Source organism: Lissotriton vulgaris, chromosome 3_1 (assembly GCF_964263255.1).
Source record: "Lissotriton vulgaris chromosome 3_1, aLisVul1.2, whole genome shotgun sequence".
Lineage (NCBI taxonomy): Eukaryota > Metazoa > Chordata > Amphibia > Caudata > Salamandridae > Lissotriton > Lissotriton vulgaris.
Window position 1 is genome coordinate 141,670,029 of NC_141689.1, and position 15,105 is coordinate 141,685,133.

The following is a 15,105-nucleotide window of genomic DNA, read 5'->3' on the forward strand; positions in this document are numbered from 1 at the left end:
AACACTGGACTCATCCCGCACCACCCAAGACACCCAAGGTAAGTGGCATGCGACTGCGACCCTGCCCCCTATGGATGTCCATGACCGAATAGGCTCCCCCAATGTCCCATAGGCATGCCATAGTTGCACATCAAGGAATGTCCTGAAGCATTGTGGGAGATGTAGTCTGGCCACAATGTTGTAGTACCACAATGCAGCCAGACAGGTCCCAAAGCACACAAAGCCACTGCCATTCAGGGAATGTCACCCAGCATGCATGTAGCAACTGCACGTCTGCCAGATACATGCAACTAATGATTCACCACTTACCCCCACAGGTGGCGATACCAGCGACAGCGATAGGCTGGAGATCGATGAGGGCGTCCCGGAGGTGGAGGTGCCAACACCAACCCAGGCACCAGCCCCTGCCGCTGCATCTACACCAGCAGCAAGTACCACCTGCAGCGTCCCCCCTGCAACTGGTGCAGCACCCACATCCGCTGGCAGGCCAGCCCCCATTGTGCCTCCTGCCACCGCTGCTCCTCCCAGAGCCGCAGCCAGGGCAGTCACTCCTGTGCCCCCTGCATCTACTAGAACAGCCACACCAGCAGTCACACCCCCTGCGTCTGGCGCACCTGCAACACCGGCGGTCATACCCCCAGCAGCTGTCGCCTCTACATCCGGGGCTGCGCCAGTGTCCACACAGCGGCCAGCCTCACACTCAGGCCAGCAGGGCAGACGTGGCAGGTCACTCTAGCACTCCACAGCAGCTAGCAGGCGGGCCAATGCTCATGGACTGGCGCGGCTCAGCGTCGAGAGACGCATGCTCCGCATTCACCAGCGCCAGGCTCAGCAGCAGGGAGCTATACAGCTGCAACTGCACATGATAGGGCGCAATGTGGCCTCTGTTGCAGGCCACATGGAAGGCATGAGGGCAGAGATGGCAGGTGTGGGAGAAGGACTGGCCCGCATGGCTGCAGCCTTGGAGGCCAACACCGCGGCAATGTTGAGAGAGCGCAGTGGAACGCGCCGGCGCCACCGCCAACTAATGACCCAGCTTGCCACTAACAGCAGGGCAAGTTACGTGTCAGCGAATGCTACATCTCTGTTGGCGCGGCGCTCCCTGACCCAGCAGCACCAAATCATACAGTGCAGCGAGGACATGACAAGGGTGCTGGAGACCCTCACCACGGCCGTCATTGCTCTTCACACTCCAGCTATTCCATCTGTTGTGGAGGGTGATGATGCGAGTGAGGGGGCGTCCAGCGTCAGCTCTCAATCTGCCTCACAGGCCCCACCACACACCCGCAGCACCATGCCCCCCCATTGCCTGAAGCCCCAGAGGAGGATGCCCCTCAGAGGCGCTGTGGCGGAACGCGCACTGGGCGCTCCTAGAGAACTGCAGTTAATCAATGGCACAGGCTGAGGTTAAGCCTGCCATGTAGTGATGCACAGCAGTATGGCGTAATACTGTTTGTTGGACTTATTTGGACAGGAACCTTATTTTTATTTTTGTGAATTTAACAAATACATTTATTTTGCTACACACATTAGCGTTGTGTCATCATTACATTTTGCATGCATTGTTGATTTGTGGGGTGATGGAAGTGGTTGTACTAGAAACTGTTCACTGTGATGTGGTTGCGACATCTGTGCCCTTCTGCTGGGTTCTCCCCATGTGCATGGTGCGCATGTACAGGTGGCCGGTTGTCCCCCTCAGATTCACTGCCAGAGATGTCAACAGGTATCCGGCGCTTGGTTGCAATGTTATGTAGTATTGCGCAGACAGCCACAATGCGGCAGCACTTTTCAGGACTGTAATACATGGCCCCACCTGTCTTGTGCAGTATGCGGAACCTGCTCTTGAGCAGGCCAAAATTCCTTGTCCGTATGTGTGCAATATTGTAGCGCCGTTGCTGGGGTGTAGCAGGGTTGAGGTATGGGGTCAGGAGGTATTCACGGAGGGCGTAGCCACTGTCACCTGAATGAGAGGAGCAGATGGTGATTGCCTGTGCTGCGCTGTTACATCTTTGCAATGTGACATTTCAATCAAAGTGTACTTACCAAGTAGGTGTCCTTCCCCAAACTCTCCCCTGACCAGTCGTGTGTGGAGTCCGCCTTGCCGGAAAATGAAGGAGTCATGGGTACTCCCTGGGTATTGTGCGACAATGTCAGTGATGTATGTCTTAGCATTGCAGACCATCTGGATGTTGAGGGAGTGGTAGGACTTTCTATTGCGGAACATATACTCCATGCCAGCTGGTGGGCAGATGGCGACGTGGGTACAGTCTATACATCCGAGCACATGTGGAAAATGGGCTACATTGTAGAATTGTAGCTTGGTCATGTCCAATTCCTGTTGGCTGGCGGGGAATTTGATGTGACGGTGTAGCTGGGTGAGCATGGCGTCAACAAAAGTGTGGAGGCAGCGTGACATGGTGGGCTGGGATATCCCCCCAGCAGCCGCTACTATCCCCTGGAAACTCCCAGAGGCCAGGAGGTGCAGGCTACACAATACCTGCACATGTGTAGGCACAGCATTGGTATGGCTTGTTGGGTGCTGCATCAGGGGGTCAAGGTCCTGTATTAGCTGCATTATCATTTCCCCATTCAGCCTGTATTTAGCATATATCTGCTGTCTGGTTTGGCCCAGCAAGGTGACCCGCTGGCGGAATATCCTGTCCTGGATCCTGCGTCTCCTCCGTGCTAATCGCTCTAGCCTGCGACGCCTCACCACCATGTACATTCCTGGCATTGTGGGACTCCTAATGCTGATGATGATGATGGTCCTTATGTGTGATTGGTCAGGCCAGTACCTGTAGGTGATAGGACAACGGTTTTTTGAAAGTTTTTTTTCCATGGCTTTCATGGTTACCACCTGCTTTGAGTTGTCCTTATTTTGCGCGGTGCAAATTGCGATTTTTGGGTTTTTCGCTAATAGCGATTTTTCTTGAATACCGATTGCGATTATATTGCGATTTCGCAATTATTTTCGCAGAATCCGTGGTGTGTCGCTATTTCCGAATCGCTAATGCTCACCTGCCGGGATTCTGCGAATATGTTAGCGAATTCGCAAATATGTGTTTGCGAATTCGCTATTTTGTTGTTGAATGCCGATTACGGAAATTGCCCCCGCATTTGCATTTTCGCAGCGATTGCGGGCGCAATTTTACTTCATGAATCAGGCTGATAGTTACAGTGAGTATTATGGGATTGCACTTCCCGGTTTAATTTAAAGGTAACTGAGATAGGGTAATGATCACTTATACCACTGGTGAGTGTCTCCCAATTAGTGACCGGTGGAACATAACGGGACAAAAGTAAAGTAAAATCAATGATTGTTTTTGCCCCTCTTGTGTTGAAAGTGGGGGTGAATAATTTAGGCAGGGAGCAGGCCTCATTAATAAATGCCAGGGAATGATCTGCTAGTAGATTATTAAGCATATCCCCTAGTTTTGTGTGGGCAAAATGGCTAGACACCCCCTGGTTTTCATCTTCCCAACCACACACTCCATGTAAGCTCATTGGACATAATGGACAATTAAAATCCCCTACCCACAAAAGAACCATGTCCCCCGGGCAACTATCATCGATGTTCTTAAGGGTGCCTGACAATTCCTTAATGAGGGTTTCCAGGTGTACCAAGGGGATATTGTTATAAAAATTAACAATAGCAAGATTTTTTAAAGAGCCCCATGTTACCACTAGTATTTGATAATAAACACTATCCAAAAAGCTCTTAAGGACAGTGGGGCCGGTGTGAATCGACAAATATGTAGACAGCCCTCCCTTATGTCTACCCCTTTTGCTAGGGACTGCCGAAGTAAAAAAGGTTTTATATCCTAACAAATGGGATTGCTCGATGGCCGATGTTTGCTTGAGGGCTATGATGGAGTGGGTCATAGCTATTGATTGCCAGGCCGCGTCATTGATTTTTGAGGCGAGGCCCGCTCTATTCCATGAGATTATGCTACCGGGAGTTTCAGTGTTGATTAACCATGTTGAATTAGTAGATGTTAGAGAAGCCAACTCCGAGTGAACACTGGGAGTTATCACCGGGGTGTTAACCAAATGGGGGGATGATGGTATTTCTTCCCCTAATACTTGTGTTTGAGGCTGAGGGACTATCTCCTTGTAAGATTCCTGTGTTCGTATGATTTGTACAGGTACCAAAGTTTGTTCTTGGGACTTTAAGTTAGCTTTTATGTCTTTATTCCCACCAGTCGGAGACATGTTAATAGAGAACCCCGTCCGTCATTCGCAGTCACCAAAACCTGAAAAGGCTTCGAATCTGTTAGCGACTTGCAGTGGAGTGAATGGCAACAAGTGATCCATTCTCCTGTTTTCTTGCAGGTGGTCCATGTTCCTAATACTATTACTATGTCCCCTGTAAGGTACAGTGTCCCACCCAAATACATTTCTAGCAATCATAGGATTGGACATTATAGGTGCCACCAGGGATCTTGGATTAAAAATAGGTCAGTTCACAGGGAACGATGGAATTACCAACGTTCCCTGGAATCCAATTTAGGATGTATCTGACCGCTCCAGGATCTCTAAAGTTTATAACTATTAAATCGCCCTTGATATCTTTCTCTCGGCTCCCCAACCAGGAGACTCGACGGACATGCATAATCTCGCCATTGATGTTAAAAGGGAACGGTCTGTTCTGGCTGAGCCAATGCATGGTTTTGTTTTTTAACTGGGTGAACCCTTCCCACCTGTGAGCACAACTACAAATGGGACCGCTTCTGGGGGTAATTCAACTTGGCAGCCCCTGTGGTTCTATGCTCTGGCTGGACTTGCCCTCCCCCTTACCTCCCACTTATTCCCAGTGACGGAATTTTTCCCCCCCTTTGGGGTTTCGCTAATAACAAGCGGCACTGAATGGTGGACTGTTTTAGGAGGATTTTCCCTCTGCTGGTTTCGATTCATGGGTTTACTAGTTGGATTTAGGCCCTTTTGGACAACAGGGGTAATAGATATCTCTGTGGCTGCAGGGGGTAGGGCTGGTTTCACATTATCTTTAGGTAACCTGGCTTTGTTGCTAATGGCCAATTCCAAGTCCCCCAGCCGTTGCTCTACCCTCTTCAACCTCTCTAATATGGGTAGCATGAATGACCTGAGTAGGTGTTCAATACTTTCGAGGGAGACAGCAGACAATGGTTTATTGGACGTGCAATGCAATGGATTTGCTGAACCAGACGTGAGTGTAGTCAGTGTAGGGGTTTTTGGGGTTGATGTTATTTCTTGGGAAACCATTTGGGTTGAATCATGTATTAATCTAGCCTTTGGTGTGGATACGGATGTTACACTGAGCTTTGTAGCTTTACCAAAATCAGAATGGCTGATCTTGCCTCTTTGTGGGACACCACCCCTCCTCCTTCTTTTATTTGGTGGCGGACCATAAACTTTGGGCACAACTAATTTTCCAGCCTTCTTTTTGGTCGTCTCAATTACTACTCGAGAGGGCTCGGGTATAACATATATCCCCATAATAGGGTTACTAACGATAGATACATTGTTTGTGTCCATATTATTGAGAGCATCCGGTGTGGGGGGCGTATCTCGCAAAAGTATGGGAATACCCTGTGTAGATAAAGGATACTCATTTTCTGTGGCCAGGCCTGCACCAGATGGACTAATCTGAGGTGGTAGGGCCAAAGGAGGTCTACTTTTAATACATACAATAGAGCGGCGTCGCTCCGCCCTACGCTCGGCCAATGCGCACTCCCTTTCCATATCAGAGGCAAAAAATATTTATCAAGTGTGCCTTTACTATTTCCCCTTACATTTGCAGGTGTAGTTATTTCAGAAGTAGTAGCCATGGTAGATGATCAACCAGATGTTATTCCCAACTTAATTTTAGAGCGGGCTGAAGATGTTTTTATACTTCTTCTAAGTTACTTTCCTCCAGCACAAGCCGCATGCAGTGGTGGCGAATCAAGACCCCAAGCGATCTCCCCTCAGCGACGACACTCGGCTTGTGGAGTTTACTCAGGAAGGCAGCAGGGGGGGGCGGACAGGGAAAATGGCAGCGGTGTGATATAGTCTTTGGGAATTAATTTCCACAGATGGACGTATCAGGGCAATAGCTTGAATAGGAGCAAGAGAGTGGGCTCAGCCCGGCCTCCTTCGGCCACCGAACGGCCAAAAAATGGCCCGCCCTTTGCCCAGGCGTAGCCCCGGGCACTCAGGCGCGCTCACGCGATGCGGTGGATGGCCGTAATTTGTAGCGACTCCAAGTGCGGGTGACTGCGGCTTCCGGCCGCTAGGGATCCTGGATGTTGTAGTCCCCAGACCTGGTCTCCCCCCCACTGCGGCCACACTCGGGTGGTGCAGAGTAGCGGCGGCGGGAGGAGACACGGGTCAGCAGCAGGGGCGAAGTCAGGGAGATGATGGCAGCAGCCTCTACAGCACAGGAATCTCATGGGTTTTCTCCAAGAGTCACAGGTATGTCCCCGTGCTCCACCGGGGATGGCCGTAATTTGTAGCGCCTCCTAGCGCGGTTGACTGCGGCTTCCGGCCGCTAGGGATCCTGGATGTTGTAGTCCCCAGACCTGGTCTCCCCCCCACTGCGGCCACACTCGGGTGGTGCAGAGTAGCGGGGTGGGAGGAGACACGGGTCAGCAGTGGCGGTGGAGTCAAGGAGATGATGGCAGGAGCCTCTACAGCACGGGAATCTCACAGGTTTTCTCCAAGAGTCACAGGTATGTCCCCACGCTCCACCGGGGATGGCCGTAATTTGTAGCGCCTCCTAGCGCAGGTGACTGCGGCTTCCGGCCGCTAGGGATCCTGGATGTTGTAGTCCCCAGACCTGGTCTCCCCCCACTGCGGCCGCACTCGGGTGGTGCCGAGTAGCGGCGGCAGGAGGAGACAAGGGTCAGCAGTGGCGGCGAAGTCAGGGAGATGATGGCAGCAGTCTCTACAGCACGGGAATCTCACGGGTTTTCTCCAAGAGTCACAGGTATTGATACTTAATAAAATGTAAGGATTAAAAAATGGTATACACATTTATCAAATCTGCCAATACAAAATAAATGTCAATTAATGTTTGGAAATGGGATGCGTTAAGTACTGTTGCCTTTGGGGAAAAGCTGGTGTCAAGTATCCAAGTTTTAGGGACTGAAGTACAAACAGCTGAGGGGCAAGTCTCTCTTTGGATCAAGGAGACAGTTGATTCCATTATACCCCTAAAACCAGGTAAAGGTACCCGCAGAACTCCTTCAGCGGAATGGTTTTCAGTGGAACTGGCTCTAATAAAAACTGATTGTAAGCGCCTTGAACACCGATGGAGGGGGAACTATCTTAATGAGAATAGGGTGCTATACTTGGCTGCTCTCAAGCTGTATCATCAACATATTAGGAGAGTAAGGAGGGAGTTTTATATTGAGCACATTGAAGCCGCAAAAAATTCCACCAAGAATATCTTCAATGTAGTGAAAGAACTGTCCTTTTTGGATCGTGTGACAGCTACAATGCCAGCCTCTACTGATTAATGCAATAAGGTTGCAGACTTTTTTATGAGCAAAATTGGTAAAATGTATGCTTCCTTCCCTGAAAGTAGCAGGAATCACATCCCGGCTCCTGTAATAGATGGTTTAGGAAGTGAGAACAGTTTTGTTTTTCACGCGTTTGGAGTAAGCGAGGTTCATAAACTCATGGAGGCAGTTAAATCTGGGTTGCTCCTGGACCAGATCCCCCCAAAATATGTGAGGGTAGGGAAAGAAGTAATTGCTCCAGTTCTCACCAAGCTCCTGAATCTGTCCTTTAGTTCAAGTGAGGTTCCTAGTAATTGGAAGCATGCGATGATGGTACCATTGTTAAAGAAACCTTCCCTAGACCCTGCTCTCCCGTAAAACTTAAGACCTCCTATCTTTACTACCCTATATGGCTAAAATCGCAGAGAAGCATCTTAACAGTCAACTCTCCTTATTCCGGAAAAAGAGAGAAGAGTACTCCAGAAAACACAGTCAGGGTTTAGACCTCAACATAGTACTGAATCGGCCCTTCTTCTTGCTTCAGAGGCCTTAAAAACTGTTGCCGATGAGGGAAGAACCACTGCTTTGATCCTTCTAGATCTGAGTGCCGCTTTTGACACGGTCTCCCACGGCCTTCTTTTGGAACAATTGGGGTAGTCCGGGGTCGGTGGAGTGATATGGAGATGGATTAAACATTTTCTGGAGAATAGATCCTTCCAGGGTCTACCACATCCTTTCGAATGCAGAGTCTGTTCTCTGTCGTAAGGGGTGCCACATAGTTTTGCTCTCAGCCCTACACTATTTAATATCCATATGTGCCCCATGGCATATATTGTGTTGAGACATGGGGTAAAACTGGTGTCATATACTGATGACACTCATTTTACTGACACCCTGGGGCAAAAGGAGGCAGGAACGGCTACCAAGTTCAAGGTTTGCCTGGGGGAGCTTGCCAATTGGATGAAGCTCAGCTGTTTGCAGCTGAATGTGGGTAAGACAAATGTGATGGTAGTCAGTAAGCAGCCTTCTCTTTGGTCACACCTGTGTTAGCCTGAGGAGCTGAAACCGTCTCCGACCCCTAAGACCAAGGTCAAGAATTTGGGAGCCTGTTTCAATGACTCCCTTTCATACTCTGAACAGATATCAGTGGTGGCTGGTGCCTGTTTGAACATTCTTAGGATGCCCGTCTAGATGACTGCAACATCTTGTTCCTAGGGTGACCCAAAAAAATCTGAATATCCTGCAGAAGGTTCAGAATGCTGCAGGTCTCCTAAGTCTGAACATTCCTAGACGGTCTTTGGTGGGGGAGGGATTGAGGAAATTACATTGGCTTCCAATACAGGTCAGAGTCACCTTTAAGGCCTTCTGTTTCAGCCATAGGATCTTCAATAAGAAAGGTCCTAGCTTTTTGCACCCCCTTCTTATCGCCTGTAGACCTGCACAGTGCCTAAGGTCCATGAGCATGGCAAAGTTGATTGTGCCTAAGGTTCAGAAGGTACGGGCTGTGGTAGTTCCTTCGGCTTCCTTGCAGAAAAGGCCTGGAATTACCTCCCTGCTGAATTAAGGATGTACCCGTCGGAGACTCTGTTTCGGAAAAAACTTAAGACGTGGATATTCCACTATCCCCCTGGTGGTCGAAAATAGTCCTTCTGTAGCTGTTCCTTGGGGGGCTCTGACTGCAGGGTGGGCGGGTGGTTCTGGTCCAGCTGTTGGGTACTAATTTGGTGCTCTAGCGCAGGGACACTTCGTTGGAGTAACCAGGCGCTCTATAAGCTGTATAATAAATAAATATTACCAAAAGCAGTATTTTTTGCAAAAATTGGGATGAATTATTACTGAAGCACAAATCAGATGCTTCCCTGCAATGTTTCAGTAACTTTTCACGATAGACTGCGACCATTAGACGTTGGTTATTATTGGCAAGATGAGGGCAACAACATGATAGATCTAAATAGGACTCGCTGAGGCTTGCCTGCTTGGCGGTGAATTTTAATTGTCTGTGCGCACCTTTGCTTTTCATTTTGTAACTTTGAGATGATTACTAGCCTGCAGTTATTTTATTTTGCTCACCCTTTGCTGCCTAGACACTCTAGACTCCCCGGTCCACCGCGAGCAGAGCTCGATTGTTGTGGAGGGAGCCTATTGGCTGAGCCAGTTCCAGTTAAGTTTTCCTACTTCCGGTAGGAGGAGGTGAGCGTTCTAGCGCTCGTGCCTTCCTCCCTTCAAAACCCGATGCTGGGGGTGACGCGCAACGGGCGCGCCGGCGGTGCGCCAAAGGCAAGCCTGTCTGCGCCCGTCCGTGCCCGACCGGGACCAGGGGCCATCCACTCTGCCCGATGCACCCAGGTCTACACTTACTCAGCAGAGGACCTTATATCCCTGCAAGGTCAAGAGCCCATCTCTAAACATCTTCTTGGCACCCTTGAGTACTACAGAATATTGCAACAAACTTACCTTCCCTAGTCCCCCTTGACGGGCCTCGCCCCCACCACGCCCCACTCTAATCCCGACACTCTTCAGGTTACTTCTTCTCCCAACTGTCATAGTAAGGACCATGACTACTTATCTATCTGGTATTTGAACACCCGCTCGCTGGTTAAACACCACCTGGAGATTTTCTATCTCTTAGACACTGTCAAACCAGATGTACTTTTGCTATCCGAAACTTGGCTCACACCCGATTCTACCCCAGATATCCTGGCCGCCATCCCCGATAATTACTATATTCTCCAGGCAAATAGACCTCAGGGGAAAGTGGGGGGCGGAGTTGCTGCCATTATTTCCCATACCTATAAAGCCCATTGAATCGCAATGTCTTCAATCCCATCAGTTGACTTTGTACTGTTCAAACTTGATTCTGATAGTCTTCCCCTTACGTTTGCCCTTGTTTATCGACTTCCTGGCCACTTCAGTTATTCAGTAGCATGGCTGCCGCGCTGGCGATAAACCATGCCAAAATTCTCATTATAGGGGATTTTAATTATTGGCCCCATGCTCAGCACGAAAGTGCCCCCTCTAGGGAGTTTACGGATCTGCTAACTGGTGTTAATTTTAATCAGCACCCATGTCAAGGGCCTCATATTGGATCAGGTCTGGTCACTAAATCAGGATGTCTCAAATCTCCAGATCTCCCCATGTGCCTGGTCGGATCATTTTTCTATTTCCTTTTTTTTACCTAACATTGTTGCTACGAAATCTTGCTCTTCTGACCCTATTTTGACCCGGAACTGGGGTAGAGTATATGTCCCTTCTCTTTGTCACTCCTTGGCCGCAACGACCCCGAGCTCTCTCGGCCCATCCGGCTCATTACTCTCAGTTCATGATCAGGCTGAAAATGTCCATACTTGGCTAGCCAAGGACCGGGACACCTTTGCCTCCTTGAAAAAACTTAAAAACAAACAGCCTCAGGACGCCCAGCTTTGGTTCACTCAGGACCTGAAAAACATGAAACTTGCCCTTCGACAAGCCGAGCGCAAATGAAGATCGGATTATTGTCCCTTAAAGAGACTCATTTTTCTTACTGCTCTAAAAGATTATAAATTAGCCATTCTAGGGGCGAAAACTAAACATTTTTCTGAGAAAATTCTTAACTCCTCCAATAAATCGAAAGATATTTTTTCTATAGTTAATGAAATAGCGAAACCTGACCGTGTAACCATTAAGCCTTCCTCATCACAGTCTTTGTGCGATTCCCTTAACAATAAATTTGTGAATAAAATAGTCAAAATTAAAACAAGTATTCCTAAACCCGATCCTAATTTCAATCCAGGTAGCATTCCGGGGACTCCTTCATCTCTCTTAAATTTCCCTCTGATTACTCAAGAAATGTTCCTTTCCCTGCTTAATAAAGTTCGATCTGGTTCACCCTTGGACAGTTGTCCCCTACATCACTCGTAAGATTTTTCTCAATCTCCCTGGTGTACCTATCTCCCTGCTTAACAACTCTCTCTGCTCAGGGGTGGTCCCTAATCCATTCAAATCAGCCTATGTACCTAACTGCCTTAGCACCTTTGTGGAAAGCTCTCAGTTCCTAGACCCACATCAAGCTGGATTTAGACCCCAGCACTCCACGGAGTCCGTTGTCGTGGCAGTTCAAGACGAACTCAGAAAGGGGGCTGACCAAAACATCTCTCAGGCCTTGGTGCTCCTGGACTTGTCGGCGGCGCTCGATACCGTCGACCATGCCATCCTTCTTGAACAGGTCGAGAACCCCGGCATCCGGGGCACCCCGCTGAAGTGGCTTGCATCATTCCTACAAGATCGAAAGCCAGCGGTACGCCTCACTACTTGTATGTCTGAAGCCAAGGGCCTCACGTGTGGGGTCCCCCAGGGCTCTTCTCTTTCCCCTTTGTTATTTATTTTGTACGTTCTCCCCCTAATCTCAGAGCTTCGGAAAAGGCCGGTGGTCATCTTTAATTATGCAGATGACCTCCAGCTCATTTTTAATATTGATTCCTCCCCCGCCTCCACTGAGAATGTTCAGTCGACTATGACGTTCATCAGCAGTTGGATGAATGCTAACCAGCTCAAGCTTAACCCTGATAAGACTGAGCTGCTTCTCACCGGGCCCCCGGGAAACCCCTGGAACTGTGGACCATCTTCGGTCAACTCAGTTAAGAGCCTACGAGTCACCATCAGCAAGGATCTCTCTATGAGACCCCAAAATAAATCAGTGATGTTGGCATGCTTTTTCCATCTTCGCCGCATCAGAAAAATTAACAGATTCCTTACCCACGACGCCCTAGTCCAAGTCACGCTGGGATTAGTTATTTCCCGGATTGACTACGTAAATTCATTGTACACTGGTATCCCTGCATACCAATCCCACCAACTTCAACTCATTCAGAACCAAGCAGCGAGACTCATTTTCGGACAACCTAAGCCTAGCCCTGTTAAGCCTCTCCTGAAGAGCCTTCATTGGCTCCGGTGGTCCAGCCCAGCCTTTTTAAAGTGGGTTGTTTGATTCACCAGGCCCTCTCTCATCAAGGCCCAGCCTTTATTGCCTTCCGCCTCCACCGATATACCCCGTCCCGTGCTCTTCGATCCTCAGGTTCTAACCTGTTGTCTACTAGCTCCTTCAAGCGTAAGAAATTTGGGGGATTGAGATTCGCTTTGCAAGCCCCACGTTTCTGCAATGCTCTCCCCCTTGATCTCCGTCCCACCCCCTCCTATCCTTTATTTAGGAGGGCTCTGAAGACATGGCTATTCTCTCTAGCATACAATTAACTTTTCTTCCTCGCTGCCCTGTCTCTGCTCGTCCTTGAAAGCGCCAAGAAACCGCCGATGTACGTACGTTGTATAAATTCCTTTATCATATAAATAATTTTTGATTGGAGAGAGTGATGAACATATGGTTGATGTTTCCCCTTGATATACAAGGCATCCAGAGCTGTGAGGAGTGTTTTTTTGGGAAGCCGAGCAATAGCTTTCTCAAATGACAGTTGGCTGTTTATAGTTTTTTCCACGTTGACAAGGGAATAATTGGATTAGAGAAGTTTATGATTTCAATCTTCAATTTGGAAATGGCCAAGTGCAGCTGTCTGTACCAAGGAGAGAGTTTGTCCGTGAACACTGATTGCAATTACTCTTTCATGGATTGAGCAGGTGCACGCAGAGAGTAGATATAGAATTTAATTAAGTCTCCCAAACAATGAAGATTTGCACTTGCTAGGACCAGCTCAAGTCTCAGCCTCGCCCTTCTTGCATACTGGGGAGACGAAAATGTTTTCTTATAGGCCATTATTTGATAATACACTAAAATGAATCCATTTTACCAGGGAAAGCCTGGTGCCGGAAGCAGTTTGGCACGTAGGACCCTTAAGATTGACTTGGCTGTGGGGCTGTACAAATGCCGATTCAAGTGCCTCAGACTATGTATAACGCCTGCTCCCTTGGGCCGAAGATGTTTGAGATGGGCTACTTGATTTGCCCTTTCGTTAAGCCAAACTCCTAGATAATTATAGTTAGTGTAGGTCGCTTTATGTAGACCACCTGCTCGTCAAGACAGGTTTTTTTTTATGTTTCCTAAAAATCATGACTTTAGTTTTTTAATCATTCATCAAAAGATTGTTTTTTATATTATATGTGTTAAGGGAAGTGAGCGCTATTTGTAGACCTGTTTTTGTACGGTCCATAATAATAATGTTGTCAGCGTATTGCATAATCTGTAGTCGTATTGAGCAAAGCAGAGCATAAACAAGAAAAAAAAAAACACATATTTTTTACAAGGGTTTTTAGCAGCTCATGGTAACATTGAGTAAAATCTTCATATATTTAACCATAATTATTCTGTACATAGCTGCTTATACATCACATAAGAAAAATGTCTAAAAAATGTAATTCCCTTCTACCATTCTACTATCACAATATCACAATATGACAATAAGTGGACCTACTTCTACATATCTGGCCAAACGTGTTGTTATTCATAAAGTGCCTTGTGCAAAAAGTGCTATGTGGAAAATACTACCATACTATACTAACACACTGTTCAACAAGACCAGCTTAACTGGCCTCCACTATCAATATACATAAAATGTCTTGTGCTAAAGCGCTTGGTTACAAAATAGGCCCCATTGCTATAAGGAAGTAGAAGTCATAAAAACATCCTATATTTGACATTAATTATTCTGTACTTAGCCACCTACACATCACTTAAAGAAAAAAAAAATGCCTGACAAAATGTCCTATTCCCTAATACCATCACAATATCACAATATGATACTAGATGGCCCTAATTCTAAATTTTTTGCCAAAATTGTTGTTATTCATAAGGTGCCTTGTGCAAAAAGTGTTAAGTGCAAAAAACTACCATATTATACCAACACACTATACCACAAGCCCAACTTGACTGGCCTCTACTATCAGTATACATAACGTGTCTTGTGCTAAAGTGCTTGGATAAAAAATAAGCCCCATTGCTATAAGGAAATAGAAGGCATAAAGTGCACATATTCAAATTGACATATTGTTCCTATGGAAATTTCTGTAAGGAGGCTAAAAGTTCACTGTTGTTATGATACTTCCAATTTTTAATAAACTTTCTCGTGGATCCCATTCTTTTGGCATAAGCCTCTTCAAAATTTTTGGTCCGGCTCATCTTATTCCCCCATTTAGAATAAGATGGTATCTCCGTTGACCTCCAGTTTTGTAATATTAAAGAGCGGGCAACCAACATACAGATTGCCATATAGGATTCTTCTGACCTAGACAAATCGCCTCTCTTCTTTCAGATGCCAAAGAGCGCAATCTCAGCTTCAGGTTCAATTACCTTTTTAATATCCCGATTGACTGCAGAGAAAATTTCACACCAATAATTGCCCAGTTTGGGACATGTATAAGCCAGTCTCTCCCCTGCAAGCGTTGGTATCTAAAACATCTATTTTCTACTCCCGAAAAGCGTTTATTTAACGCTTTGGGGTTAGATAAGCCAGCCAACGCAATATAAAAGACATTCTTTTAAAATTGGCTGCACGAAGACTCTTGCCACCCAACTGAGTATTCTATTCCCATTCCTGTTTTGAGAGCAGTTGGTTTCCTGAGATATTTTAACTAAAATGTCATCAACTAAGGGAGATTGTTTACCCTTTCTCAGGAACATGTAACAGTAACCTATCCCTGTTAATCCTATTTTATATAGGGCAGT